This window comes from Hyla sarda, unplaced genomic scaffold (assembly GCF_029499605.1).
Source record: "Hyla sarda isolate aHylSar1 unplaced genomic scaffold, aHylSar1.hap1 scaffold_353, whole genome shotgun sequence".
Classification (NCBI taxonomy): Eukaryota; Metazoa; Chordata; class Amphibia; order Anura; family Hylidae; genus Hyla; species Hyla sarda.
This window is the reverse complement of record NW_026610295.1, coordinates 243,703-258,135: the sequence shown is the minus strand read 5'-3', so window position 1 is coordinate 258,135 and position 14,433 is coordinate 243,703. Positions and strand designations below refer to the sequence as shown.

General features: G+C 46.0%; 6 non-coding genes across 6 annotated transcripts; all 6 read left to right on the top strand.

Annotated features, from left to right (window-relative positions):
* Positions 1 to 2,087: 2,087 nt before the first annotated feature.
* On the top strand, positions 2,088 to 2,278 carry LOC130331612 (U2 spliceosomal RNA). The gene has a single exon (XR_008874481.1). It is a non-coding gene; the product is annotated as a U2 spliceosomal RNA (small nuclear RNA).
* A 2,114-nt stretch (positions 2,279 to 4,392) lies between these two features.
* LOC130331646 (U2 spliceosomal RNA) lies at positions 4,393 to 4,583 on the top strand. Its single transcript, XR_008874513.1, has one exon. It is a non-coding gene; the product is annotated as a U2 spliceosomal RNA (small nuclear RNA).
* Positions 4,584 to 6,677: 2,094 nt separating this feature from the next.
* LOC130331611 (U2 spliceosomal RNA) lies at positions 6,678 to 6,868 on the top strand. Its single transcript, XR_008874480.1, has one exon. It is a non-coding gene; the product is annotated as a U2 spliceosomal RNA (small nuclear RNA).
* A 2,090-nt stretch (positions 6,869 to 8,958) lies between these two features.
* LOC130331610 (U2 spliceosomal RNA) lies at positions 8,959 to 9,149 on the top strand. Its single transcript, XR_008874479.1, has one exon. It is a non-coding gene; the product is annotated as a U2 spliceosomal RNA (small nuclear RNA).
* Positions 9,150 to 11,245: 2,096 nt separating this feature from the next.
* LOC130331588 (U2 spliceosomal RNA) lies at positions 11,246 to 11,436 on the top strand. Its single transcript, XR_008874460.1, has one exon. It is a non-coding gene; the product is annotated as a U2 spliceosomal RNA (small nuclear RNA).
* Positions 11,437 to 13,534: 2,098 nt separating this feature from the next.
* LOC130331609 (U2 spliceosomal RNA) lies at positions 13,535 to 13,725 on the top strand. The gene has a single exon (XR_008874478.1). It is a non-coding gene; the product is annotated as a U2 spliceosomal RNA (small nuclear RNA).
* The last annotated feature ends 708 nt before the right edge of the window (positions 13,726 to 14,433 follow it).

The following is a 14,433-nucleotide window of genomic DNA, read 5'->3' as shown; positions in this document are numbered from 1 at the left end:
AAGATTCCTACTTTCATTGCTACCTGCTTGCTGGCTAGCCAGCTAGCCAGCCCTGTGGGCCTTGCTGCTGCTGCAGCCAAAAAACAAAAGGTGGTGCTGCTGCTGCTGCTTCTGCTGCTTCTGCTTCTGCTTGTGTCTGGCCGCTGTTGGAGCGTCCAGACACAGGACTTCTGCTGCTGCTGACTAAATGGCCTCCTTAATTGGATCATTTGAGTAGCCAGCACACCTGTGCAGGTAGGGCATGACATGATAGGCAGCTGCCTTGATAGCGGGTGGGTGCTGAATGTTCCTAATTGACAAAATAAGATTAATGCTTATGAAGAAATATAAAATCTCATCCCTTCCCCAATATCGCGCCACACCCCTACCCCTTAATTCCCTGGTTGAACTTGATGGACATATGTCTTTTTTCGACCGTACTAACTATGTAACTATGTAACATAACATGGGGGGGGGGGGGGGGTCTCCTGGCTGTTCACACAGGTGTGTCATTGCTGTACATTGACCATGCATTGCTTCTGTGGTATTGCAAAGGCAAAGACAAATGCTTCCAGCCATCCATTGCACTAATGGATTGGTCATCAGCTGGCTGTCTATGTCCCGCATCAATATAGACCAAAGTACAGAGGGTTAGGCTATGCTATTGTGCACCTACCTGATGCATCAGAAGGTGTGAGGCCCTTGCTAAATTCTGTGCACAGACTTTGAGATCTATACTTTAGACTGTATCTAAACCTGCTCCAACATGGACTGACATTCTGGCCTACTTTCAGCCGATGCGACTTGTCTGTCGCTGAACAGTCGCTTTTTATGTATTCAGCACCTATGTATAATGTTGTAAAAATGCTCTAGAAGCTAAAGTCGCAGAAATGTCACACATATTTGGCCTGCAACTTTCTGTGCGACAAATTCAGACAGGAAAAATCAGTATAAATCCTTAGAAAATTATCCCCCAGTGTCTCCATCTGCTGGCGGTATTGAATAAGCATTGCTGCACTGATGGGGTATGCATTAGACGAAAAAAAAGAAGAAAAAGAAGAATAATACGCCCAGAAAAGAGGCGAAAAGGAGAAAAACGTAAAAAAACGTGAAAAAAAAGTAAGAGGAAGAGAAGGGAAAAAAAGGTGGAAATGGGTTTAAAAGTGATTTCGGCGGAGAAATATATATATATATATATATATATATATATATATATATATATATATATATATATATACGCGCACACACACATATATATAAACGTATTCTCCGTTGAGATATTGCAGCCGCTGCTGTGTCCAGGCCCAGGAGCCTTAGCACTGTGCTGTGATGTCACTCAATACCACTGACATCACTAGGTGTAAACAACATCTCTCCTTTGCTGTGTATGTGACTATGGAGCTGTTTGGTGATGTCGTCTATTATGGCCTTCATAGAAGCAACAGGAGATTGTTGCATCCATCTAGAACCCTCAGAACTACAGTGCTATGATGTCACTCACTTCCACAGGCCTTGCAGAGTGTAAACAACAACAACCCAGCTTTGTTGTGTATGTAACCATAGGGATTTGTGATGTCACCTAGAACCTTCACAGCAGCGACAGCTTTATGAGGAGCATCAGCACTGCTCTGCCTGAGCAGAACCATCACCGCCATAGGTTGTCAAATAACCCGGGTTTAACCCACACAGGTAAGTCCAATGGGGTGCAGGCATGTCCTCTATGCTTACAGCTTCCCGTGGGTGTTGGTTTGATACCGTTTGGGGACAGCCAAGGAGGCATCTGCAGGCAACAAAGGTAGGTGTGTGCTTGTGTGTGTGTTTCCTATGCAGATCCTAAGCCCAGTGTCACATGCAAGTAGGAGGAGTAAGAAGGGTTCCTGGCAAATCCGGGTTATGGATTGCATTTAAAAAGGCCCCGTGGGAGTGCAATGGGCCCCTGTCTTGCTGCTTAGCAATAATGGTATGGATTTAGGTTCTGCTGTGTGTACTGGTGGTTGACTGCCCCCCAGCCCAGAGTGTGCATGGAAAATTGTCTGGCAGCCTCCCTGACAGCAAGCAGTGATAGTGCCCATGAAGGGCACCTTGTTGGGCCCGCCCCTTTCACGGTTATCGCTTCTCGGCCTTTTGGCTAAGATCAAGTGTAGTATCTGTTCTTATCAGTTTAATATCTGATACGTCCCCTATCTGGGGACCATATATTAAATGGATTTTTGAGAACGGGGGCCGATTTCGAAGCTTGCTTCCGTCGCCCTATGCATTGACCCGATATGGCAGTATCTTCGGGTACAGTGCACCACCCCCTTACAGGGTTAAAAAGAAAGATTCCTACTTTCATTGCTACCTGCTTGCTGGCTAGCCAGCTAGCCAGCCCTGTGGGCCTTGCTGCTGCTGCAGCCAAAAAACAAAAGGTGGTGCTGCTGCTGCTGCTTCTGCTGCTTCTGCTTCTGCTTGTGTCTGGCCGCTGTTGGAGCGTCCAGGCACAGGACTTCTGCTGCTGCTGACTAAATGGCCTCCTTAATTGGATCATTTGAGTAGCCAGCACACCTGTGCAGGTAGGGCATGGCATGATAGGCAGCTGCCTTGATAGCGGGTGGGTGCTGAATGTTCCTAATTGACAAAATAAGATTAATGCTTATGAAGAAATATAAAATCTCATCCCTTCCCCAATATCGCGCCACACCCCTACCCCTTAATTCCCTGGTTGAACTTGATGGACATATGTCTTTTTTCGACCGTACTAACTATGTAACTATGTAACATAACATGGGGGGGGGGTCTCCTGGCTGTTCACACAGGTGTGTCATTGCTGTACATTGACCATGCATTGCTTCTGTGGTATTGCAAAGGCTAAGACAAATGCTTCCAGCCATCCATTGCACTAATGGATTGGTCATCAGCTGGCTGTCTATGTCCCGCATCAATATAGACCAAAGTACAGAGGGTTAGGCTATGCTATTGTGCACCTACCTGATGCATCAGAAGGTGCGAGGCCCTTGCTAAATTCTGTGCACAGACTTTGAGATCTATACTTTAGACTATATCTAAACCTGCTCCAACATGGACTGACATTCTGGCCTACTTTCAGCCGATGCGACTTGTCTGTCGCTGAACAGTCGCTTTTTATGTATTCAGCACCTATGTATAATGTTGTAAAAATGCTCTAGAAGCTAAAGTCGCAGAAATGTCACACATATTTGGCCTGCAACTTTCTGTGCGACAAATTCAGACAGGAAAAATCAGTATAAATTCTTAGAAAATTATCCCCCAGTGTCTCCATCTGCTGGCGGTATTGAATAAGCATTGCTGCACTGATGGGGTATGCATTAGACGAAAAAAAAGAAGAAAAAGAAGAATAATACGCCCAGAAAAGAGGCGAAAAGGAGAAAAACGTAAAAAAACGTGAAAAAAAAGTAAGAGGAAGAGAAGGGAAAAAAAGGTGGAAATGGGTTTAAAAGTGATTTCGGCGGAGAAATATATATATATATATATATATATATATATATATATATATATATATATATAAATATATATATATATATACGCGCACACACACACATATATATAAACGTATTCTCCAATGAGATATTGCAGCCACTGCTGTGTCCAGGCCCAGGAGCCTTAGCACTGTGCTCTGATGTCACTCAATACCACTGACATCACTAGGTGTAAACAACATCTCTCCTTTGCTGTGTATGTGACTATGGAGCTGTTTGGTGATGTCGTCTATTATGGCCTTCATAGAAGCAACAGGAGATTGTTGCATCCATCTAGAACCCTCAGAACTACAGTGCTATGATGTCACTCACTTCCACAGGCCTTGCAGAGTGTAAACAACAACAACCCAGCTTTGTTGTGTATGTAACCATAGGGATTTGTGATGTCACCTAGAACCTTCACAGCAGCGACAGCTTTATGAGGAGCATCAGCACTGCTCTGCCTGAGCAGAACCATCACCGCCATAGGTTGTCAAATAACCCGGGTTTAACCCACACAGGTAAGTCCAATGGGGTGCAGGCATGTCCTCTATGCTTACAGCTTCCCGTGGGTGTTGGTTTGATACCGTTTGGGGACAGCCAAGGAGGCATCTGCAGGCAACAAAGGTAGGTGTGTGCTTGTGTGTGTGTTTCCTATGCAGATCCTAAGCCCAGTGTCACATGCAAGTAGGAGGAGTAAGAAGGGTTCCTGGCAAATCCGGGTTATGGATTGCATTTAAAAAGGCCCCGTGGGAGTGCAATGGGCCCCTGTCTTGCTGCTTAGCAATAATGGTATGGGTTTAGGTTCTGCTGTGTGTACTGGTGGTTGACTGCCCCCCAGCCCAGAGTGTGCATGGAAAATTGTCTGGCAGCCTCCCTGACAGCAAGCAGTGATAGTGCCCATGAAGGGCACCTTGTTGGGCCCGCCCCTTTCACGGTTATCGCTTCTCGGCCTTTTGGCTAAGATCAAGTGTAGTATCTGTTATTATCAGTTTAATATCTGATACGTCCCCTATCTGGGGACCATATATTAAATGGATTTTTGAGAACGGGGGCCGATTTCGAAGCTTGCTTCCGTCGCCCTATGCATTGACCCGATATGGCAGTATCTTCGGGTACAGTGCACCACCCCCTTACAGGGTTAAAAAGAAAGATTCCTACTTTCATTGCTACCTGCTTGCTGGCTAGCCAGCTAGCCAGCCCTGTGGGCCTTGCTGCTGCTGCAGCCAAAAAACAAAAGGTGGTGCTGCTGCTGCTTCTGCTGCTGCTGCTTCTGCTGCTTCTGCTTCTGCTTGTGTCTGGCCGCTGTTGGAGCGTCCAGGCACAGGACTTTTGCTGCTGCTGACTAAATGGCCTCCTTAATTGGATCATTTGAGTAGCCAGCACACCTGTGCAGGTAGGGCATGACATGATAGGCAGCTGCCTTGATAGCGGGTGGGTGCTGAATGTTCCTAATTGACAAAATAAGATTAATGCTTATGAAGAAATATAAAATCTCATCCCTTCCCCAATATCGCGCCACACCCCTACCCCTTAATTCCCTGGTTGAACTTGATGGACATATGTCTTTTTTCGACCGTACTAACTATGTAACTATGTAACATAACATGGGGGGGGGGGGGGTCTCCTGGCTGTTCACACAGGTGTGTCATTGCTGTACATTGACCATGCATTGCTTCTGTGGTATTGCAAAGGCAAAGACAAATGCTTCCAGCCATCCATTGCACTAATGGATTGGTCATCAGCTGGCTGTCTATGTCCCGCATCAATATAGACCAAAGTACAGAGGGTTAGGCTATGCTATTGTGCACCTACCTGATGCATCAGAAGGTGCGAGGCCCTTGCTAAATTCTGTGCACAGACTTTGAGATCTATACTTTAGACTGTATCTAAACCTGCTCCAACATGGACTGACATTCTGGCCTACTTTCAGCCGATGCGACTTGTCTGTCGCTGAACAGTCGCTTTTTATGTATTCAGCACCTATGTATAATGTTGTAAAAATGCTCTAGAAGCTAAAGTCGCAGAAATGTCACACATATTTGGCCTGCAACTTTCTGTGCGACAAATTCAGACAGGAAAAATCAGTATAAATCCTTAGAAAATTATCCCCCAGTGTCTCCATCTGCTGGCGGTATTGAATAAGCATTGCTGCACTGATGGGGTATGCATTAGACGAAAAAAAAGAAGAAAAAGAAGAATAATACGCCCAGAAAAGAGGCGAAAAGGAGAAAAACGTAAAAAAACGTGAAAAAAAAGTAAGAGGAAGAGAAGGGAAAAAAAGGTGGAAATGGGTTTAAAAGTGATTTCGGCGGAGAAATATATATATATATATATATATATATATATATACGCGCACACACACACATATATATAAACGTATTCTCCGTTGAGATATTGCAGCCGCTGCTGTGTCCAGGCCCAGGAGCCTTAGCACTGTGCTGTGATGTCACTCAATACCACTGACATCACTAGGTGTAAACAACATCTCTCCTTTGCTGTGTATGTGACTATGGAGCTGTTTGGTGATGTCGTCTATTATGGCCTTCATAGAAGCAACAGGAGATTGTTGCATCCATCTAGAACCCTCAGAACTACAGTGCTATGATGTCACTCACTTCCACAGGCCTTGCAGAGTGTAAACAACAACAACCCAGCTTTGTTGTGTATGTAACCATAGGGATTTGTGATGTCACCTAGAACCTTCACAGCAGCGACAGCTTTATGAGGAGCATCAGCACTGCTCTGCCTGAGCAGAACCATCACCGCCATAGGTTGTCAAATAACCCGGGTTTAACCCACACAGGTAAGTCCAATGGGGTGCAGGCATGTCCTCTATGCTTACAGCTTCCCGTGGGTGTTGGTTTGATACCGTTTGGGGACAGCCAAGGAGGCATCTGCAGGCAACAAAGGTAGGTGTGTGCTTGTGTGTGTGTTTCCTATGCAGATCCTAAGCCCAGTGTCACATGCAAGTAGGAGGAGTAAGAAGGGTTCCTGGCAAATCCGGGTTATGGATTGCATTTAAAAAGGCCCCGTGGGAGTGCAATGGGCCCCTGTCTTGCTGCTTAGCAATAATGGTATGGGTTTAGGTTCTGCTGTGTGTACTGGTGGTTGACTGCCCCCCAGCCCAGAGTGTGCATGGAAAATTGTCTGGCAGCCTCCCTGACAGCAAGCAGTGATAGTGCCCATGAAGGGCACCTTGTTGGGCCCGCCCCTTTCACGGTTATCGCTTCTCGGCCTTTTGGCTAAGATCAAGTGTAGTATCTGTTCTTATCAGTTTAATATCTGATACGTCCCCTATCTGGGGACCATATATTAAATGGATTTTTGAGAACGGGGGCCGATTTCGAAGCTTGCTTCCGTCGCCCTATGCATTGACCCGATATGGCAGTATCTTCGGGTACAGTGCACCACCCCCTTACAGGGTTAAAAAGAAAGATTCCTACTTTCATTGCTACCTGCTTGCTGGCTAGCCAGCTAGCCAGCCCTGTGGGCCTTGCTGCTGCTGCAGCCAAAAAACAAAAGGTGGTGCTGCTGCTGCTTCTGCTGCTTTTGCTTCTGCTTGTGTCTGGCCACTGTTGGAGCATCCAGGCACAGGACTTCTGCTGCTGCTGACTAAATGGCCTCCTTAATTGGATCATTTGAGTAGCCAGCACACCTGTGCAGGTAGGGCATGACATGATAGGCAGCTGCCTTGATAGCGGGTGGGTGCTGAATGTTCCTAATTGACAAAATAAGATTAATGCTTATGAAGAAATATAAAATCTCATCCCTTCCCCAATATCGCGCCACACCCCTACCCCTTAATTCCCTGGTTGAACTTGATGGACATATGTCTTTTTTCGACCGTACTAACTATGTAACTATGTAACATAACATGGGGGGGGGGGGGTCTCCTGGCTGTTCACACAGGTGTGTCATTGCTGTACATTGACCATGCATTGCTTCTGTGGTATTGCAAAGGCAAAGACAAATGCTTCCAGCCATCCATTGCACTAATGGATTGGTCATCAGCTGGCTGTCTATGTCCCGCATCAATATAGACCAAAGTACAGAGGGTTAGGCTATGCTATTGTGCACCTACCTGATGCATCAGAAGGTGCGAGGCCCTTGTTAAATTCTGTGCACAGACTTTGAGATCTATACTTTAGACTGTATCTAAACCTGCTCCAACATGGACTGACATTCTGGCCTACTTTCAGCCGATGCGACTTGTCTGTCGCTGAACAGTCGCTTTTTATGTATTCAGCACCTATGTATAATGTTGTAAAAATGCTCTAGAAGCTAAAGTCGCAGAAATGTCACACATATTTGGCCTGCAACTTTCTGTGCGACAAATTCAGACAGGAAAAATCAGTATAAATCCTTAGAAAATTATCCCCCAGTGTCTCCATCTGCTGGCGGTATTGAATAAGCATTGCTGCACTGATGGGGTATGCATTAGACGAAAAAAAAGAAGAAAAAGAAGAATAATACGCCCAGAAAAGAGGCGAAAAGGAGAAAAACGTAAAAAAACGTGAAAAAAAAGTAAGAGGAAGAGAAGGGAAAAAAAGGTGGAAATGGGTTTAAAAGTGATTTCGGCGGAGAAATATATATATATATATATATATATATATATATATATATATATATACGCGCACACACACACATATATATAAACGTATTCTCCGTTGAGATATTGCAGCCGCTGCTGTGTCCAGGCCCAGGAGCCTTAGCACTGTGCTGTGATGTCACTCAATACCACTGACATCACTAGGTGTAAACAACATCTCTCCTTTGCTGTGTATGTGACTATGGAGCTGTTTGGTGATGTCGTCTATTATGGCCTTCATAGAAGCAACAGGAGATTGTTGCATCCATCTAGAACCCTCAGAACTACAGTGCTATGATGTCACTCACTTCCACAGGCCTTGCAGAGTGTAAACAACAACAACCCAGCTTTGTTGTGTATGTAACCATAGGGATTTGTGATGTCACCTAGAACCTTCACAGCAGCGACAGCTTTATGAGGAGCATCAGCACTGCTCTGCCTGAGCAGAACCATCACCGCCATAGGTTGTCAAATAACCCGGGTTTAACCCACACAGGTAAGTCCAATGGGGTGCAGGCATGTCCTCTATGCTTACAGCTTCCCGTGGGTGTTGGTTTGATACCGTTTGGGGACAGCCAAGGAGGCATCTGCAGGCAACAAAGGTAGGTGTGTGCTTGTGTGTGTGTTTCCTATGCAGATCCTAAGCCCAGTGTCACATGCAAGTAGGAGGAGTAAGAAGGGTTCCTGGCAAATCCGGGTTATGGATTGCATTTAAAAAGGCCCCGTGGGAGTGCAATGGGCCCCTGTCTTGCTGCTTAGCAATAATGGTATGGGTTTAGGTTCTGCTGTGTGTACTGGTGGTTGACTGCCCCCCAGCCCAGAGTGTGCATGGAAAATTGTCTGGCAGCCTCCCTGACAGCAAGCAGTGATAGTGCCCATGAAGGGCACCTTGTTGGGCCCGCCCCTTTCACGGTTATCGCTTCTCGGCCTTTTGGCTAAGATCAAGTGTAGTATCTGTTCTTATCAGTTTAATATCTGATACGTCCCCTATCTGGGGACCATATATTAAATGGATTTTTGAGAACGGGGGCCGATTTCGAAGCTTGCTTCCGTCGCCCTATGCATTGACCCGATATGGCAGTATCTTCGGGTACAGTGCACCACCCCCTTACAGGGTTAAAAAGAAAGATTCCTACTTTCATTGCTACCTGCTTGCTGGCTAGCCAGCTAGCCAGCCCTGTGGGCCTTGCTGCTGCTGCTGCAGCCAAAAAACAAAAGGTGGTGCTGCTGCTGCTGCTTCTGCTGCTTCTGCTTCTGCTTGTGTCTGGCCGCTGTTGGAGCGTCCAGGCACAGGACTTCTGCTGCTGCTGACTAAATGGCCTCCTTAATTGGATCATTTGAGTAGCCAGCACACCTGTGCAGGTAGGGCATGACATGATAGGCAGCTGCCTTGATAGCGGGTGGGTGCTGAATGTTCCTAATTGACAAAATAAGATTAATGCTTATGAAGAAATATAAAATCTCATCCCTTCCCCAATATCGCGCCACACCCCTACCCCTTAATTCCCTGGTTGAACTTGATGGACATATGTCTTTTTTCGACCGTACTAACTATGTAACTATGTAACATAACATGGGGGGGGGGGGGTCTCCTGGCTGTTCACACAGGTGTGTCATTGCTGTACATTGACCATGCATTGCTTCTGTGGTATTGCAAAGGCAAAGACAAATGCTTCCAGCCATCCATTGCACTAATGGATTGGTCATCAGCTGGCTGTCTATGTCCCGCATCAATATAGACCAAAGTACAGAGGGTTAGGCTATGCTATTGTGCACCTACCTGATGCATCAGAAGGTGCGAGGCCCTTGCTAAATTCTGTGCACAGACTTTGAGATCTATACTTTAGACTGTATCTAAACCTGCTCCAACATGGACTGACATTCTGGCCTACTTTCAGCCGATGCGACTTGTCTGTCGCTGAACAGTCGCTTTTTATGTATTCAGCACCTATGTATAATGTTGTAAAAATGCTCTAGAAGCTAAAGTCGCAGAAATGTCACACATATTTGGCCTGCAACTTTCTGTGCGACAAATTCAGACAGGAAAAATCAGTATAAATCCTTAGAAAATTATCCCCCAGTGTCTCCATCTGCTGGCGGTATTGAATAAGCATTGCTGCACTGATGGGGTATGCATTAGACGAAAAAAAAGAAGAAAAAGAAGAATAATACGCCCAGAAAAGAGGCGAAAAGGAGAAAAACGTAAAAAAACGTGAAAAAAAAGTAAGAGGAAGAGAAGGGAAAAAAAGGTGGAAATGGGTTTAAAAGTGATTTCGGCGGAGAAATATATATATATATATATATATATATATATATATATATATATAGACGCGCACACACACACATATATATAAACGTATTCTCCGTTGAGATATTGCAGCCGCTGCTGTGTCCAGGCCCAGGAGCCTTAGCACTGTGCTGTGATGTCACTCAATACCACTGACATCACTAGGTGTAAACAACATCTCTCCTTTGCTGTGTATGTGACTATGGAGCTGTTTGGTGATGTCGTCTATTATGGCCTTCATAGAAGCAACAGGAGATTGTTGCATCCATCTAGAACCCTCAGAACTACAGTGCTATGATGTCACTCACTTCCACAGGCCTTGCAGAGTGTAAACAACAACAACCCAGCTTTGTTGTGTATGTAACCATAGGGATTTGTGATGTCACCTAGAACCTTCACAGCAGCGACAGCTTTATGAGGAGCATCAGCACTGCTCTGCCTGAGCAGAACCATCACCGCCATAGGTTGTCAAATAACCCGGGTTTAACCCACACAGGTAAGTCCAATGGGGTGCAGGCATGTCCTCTATGCTTACAGCTTCCCGTGGGTGTTGGTTTGATACCGTTTGGGGACAGCCAAGGAGGCATCTGCAGGCAACAAAGGTAGGTGTGTGCTTGTGTGTGTGTTTCCTATGCAGATCCTAAGCCCAGTGTCACATGCAAGTAGGAGGAGTAAGAAGGGTTCCTGGCAAATCCGGGTTATGGATTGCATTTAAAAAGGCCCCGTGGGAGTGCAATGGGCCCCTGTCTTGCTGCTTAGCAATAATGGTATGGGTTTAGGTTCTGCTGTGTGTACTGGTGGTTGACTGCCCCCCAGCCCAGAGTGTGCATGGAAAATTGTCTGGCAGCCTCCCTGACAGCAAGCAGTGATAGTGCCCATGAAGGGCACCTTGTTGGGCCCGCCCCTTTCACGGTTATCGCTTCTCGGCCTTTTGGCTAAGATCAAGTGTAGTATCTGTTCTTATCAGTTTAATATCTGATATGTCCCCTATCTGGGGACCATATATTAAATGGATTTTTGAGAACGGGGGCCGATTTCGAAGCTTGCTTCCGTCGCCCTATGCATTGACCCGATATGGCAGTATCTTCGGGTACAGTGCACCACCCCCTTACAGGGTTAAAAAGAAAGATTCCTACTTTCATTGCTACCTGCTTGCTGGCTAGCCAGCTAGCCAGCCCTGTGGGCCTTGCTGCTGCTGCAGCCAAAAAACAAAAGGTGGTGCTGCTGCTGCTTCTGCTGCTTCTGCTTCTGCTTGTGTCTGGCCGCTGTTGGAGCGTCCAGGCACAGGACTTCTGCTGCTGCTGACTAAATGGCCTCCTTAATTGGATCATTTGAGTAGCCAGCACACCTGTGCAGGTAGGGCATGACATGATAGGCAGCTGCCTTGATAGCGGGTGGGTGCTGAATGTTCCTAATTGACAAAATAAGATTAATGCTTATGAAGAAATATAAAATCTCATCCCTTCCCCAATATCGCGCCACACCCCTACCCCTTAATTCCCTGGTTGAACTTGATGGACATATGTCTTTTTTCGACCGTACTAACTATGTAACTATGTAACATAACATGGGGGGGGGGGGGGGTCTCCTGGCTGTTCACACAGGTGTGTCATTGCTGTACATTGACCATGCATTGCTTCTGTGGTATTGCAAAGGCAAAGACAAATGCTTCCAGCCATCCATTGCACTAATGGATTGGTCATCAGCTGGCTGTCTATGTCCCGCATCAATATAGACCAAAGTACAGAGGGTTAGGCTATGCTATTGTGCACCTACCTGATGCATCAGAAGGTGCGAGGCCCTTGCTAAATTCTGTGCACAGACTTTGAGATCTATACTTTAGACTGTATCTAAACCTGCTCCAACATGGACTGACATTCTGGCCTACTTTCAGCCGATGCGACTTGTCTGTCGCTGAACAGTCGCTTTTTATGTATTCAGCACCTATGTATAATGTTGTAAAAATGCTCTAGAAGCTAAAGTCGCAGAAATGTCACACATATTTGGCCTGCAACTTTCTGTGCGACAAATTCAGACAGGAAAAATCAGTATAAATCCTTAGAAAATTATCCCCCAGTGTCTCCATCTGCTGGCGGTATTGAATAAGCATTGCTGCACTGATGGGGTATGCATTAGACGAAAAAAAAGAAGAAAAAGAAGAATAATACGCCCAGAAAAGAGGCGAAAAGGAGAAAAACGTAAAAAAACGTGAAAAAAAAGTAAGAGGAAGAGAAGGGAAAAAAAGGTGGAAATGGGTTTAAAAGTGATTTCGGCGGAGAAATATATATATATATATATATATATATATATAAATATATATATATATATACGCGCACACACACACACATATATATAAACGTATTCTCCGTTGAGATATTGCAGCCACTGCTGTGTCCAGGCCCAGGAGCCTTAGCACTGTGCTGTGATGTCACTCAATACCACTGACATCACTAGGTGTAAACAACATCTCTCCTTTGCTGTGTATGTGACTATGGAGCTGTTTGGTGATGTCGTCTATTATGGCCTTCATAGAAGCAACAGGAGATTGTTGCATCCATCTAGAACCCTCAGAACTACAGTGCTATGATGTCACTCACTTCCACAGGCCTTGCAGAGTGTAAACAACAACAACCCAGCTTTGTTGTGTATGTAACCATAGGGATTTGTGATGTCACCTAGAACCTTCACAGCAGCGACAGCTTTATGAGGAGCATCAGCACTGCTCTGCCTGAGCAGAACCATCACCGCCATAGGTTGTCAAATAACCCGGGTTTAACCCACACAGGTAAGTCCAATGGGGTGCAGGCATGTCCTCTATGCTTACAGCTTCCCGTGGGTGTTGGTTTGATACCGTTTGGGGACAGCCAAGGAGGCATCTGCAGGCAACAAAGGTAGGTGTGTGCTTGTGTGTGTGTTTCCTATGCAGATCCTAAGCCCAGTGTCACATGCAAGTAGGAGGAGTAAGAAGGGTTCCTGGCAAATCCGGGTTATGGATTGCATTTAAAAAGGCCCCGTGGGAGTGCAATGGGCCCCTGTCTTGCTGCTTAGCAATAATGGTATGGGTTTAGGTTCTGCTGTGTGTACTGGTGGTTGACTGCCCCCCAGCCCAGAGTGTGCATGGAAAATTGTCTGGCAGCCTCCCTGACAGCAAGCAGTGATAGTGCCCATGAAGGGCACCTTGTTGGGCCCGCCCCTTTCACGGTTATCGCTTCTCGGCCTTTTGGCTAAGATCAAGTGTAGTATCTGTTCTTATCAGTTTAATATCTGATACGTCCCCTATCTGGGGACCATATATTAAATGGATTTTTGAGAACGGGGGCCGATTTCGAAGCTTGCTTCCGTCGCCCTATGCATTGACCCGATATGGCAGTATCTTCGGGTACAGTGCACCACCCCCTTACAGGGTTAAAAAGAAAGATTCCTACTTTCATTGCTACCTGCTTGCTGGCTAGCCAGCTAGCCAGCCCTGTGGGCCTTGCTGCATCTGCAGCCAAAAAACAAAAGGTGGTGCTGCTGCTTCTGCTGCTTCTGCTTCTGCTTGTGTCTGGCCGCTGTTGGAGCGTCCAGGCACAGGACTTCTGCTGCTGCTGACTAAATGGCCTCCTTAATTGGATCATTTGAGTAGCCAGCACACCTGTGCAGGTAGGGCATGACATGATAGGCAGCTGCCTTGATAGCGGGTGGGTGCTGAATGTTCCTAATTGACAAAATAAGATTAATGCTTATGAAGAAATATAAAATCTCATCCCTTCCCCAATATCGCGCCACACCCCTACCCCTTAATTCCCTGGTTGAACTTGATGGACATATGTCTTTTTTCGACCGTACTAACTATGTAACATAACATGGGGGGGGGGGGGGGTCTCCTGGCTGTTCACACAGGTGTGTCATTGCTGTACATTGACCATGCATTGCTTCTGTGGTATTGCAAAGGCAAAGACAAATGCTTCCAGCCATCCATTGCACTAATGGATTGGTCATCAGCTGGCTGTCTATGTCCCGCATCAATATAGACCAAAGTACAGAGGGTTAGGCTATGCTATTGTGCACCTACCTGATGCATCAGAAGGTGCGAGGCCCTTGCTAAATTCTGTGCACAGACT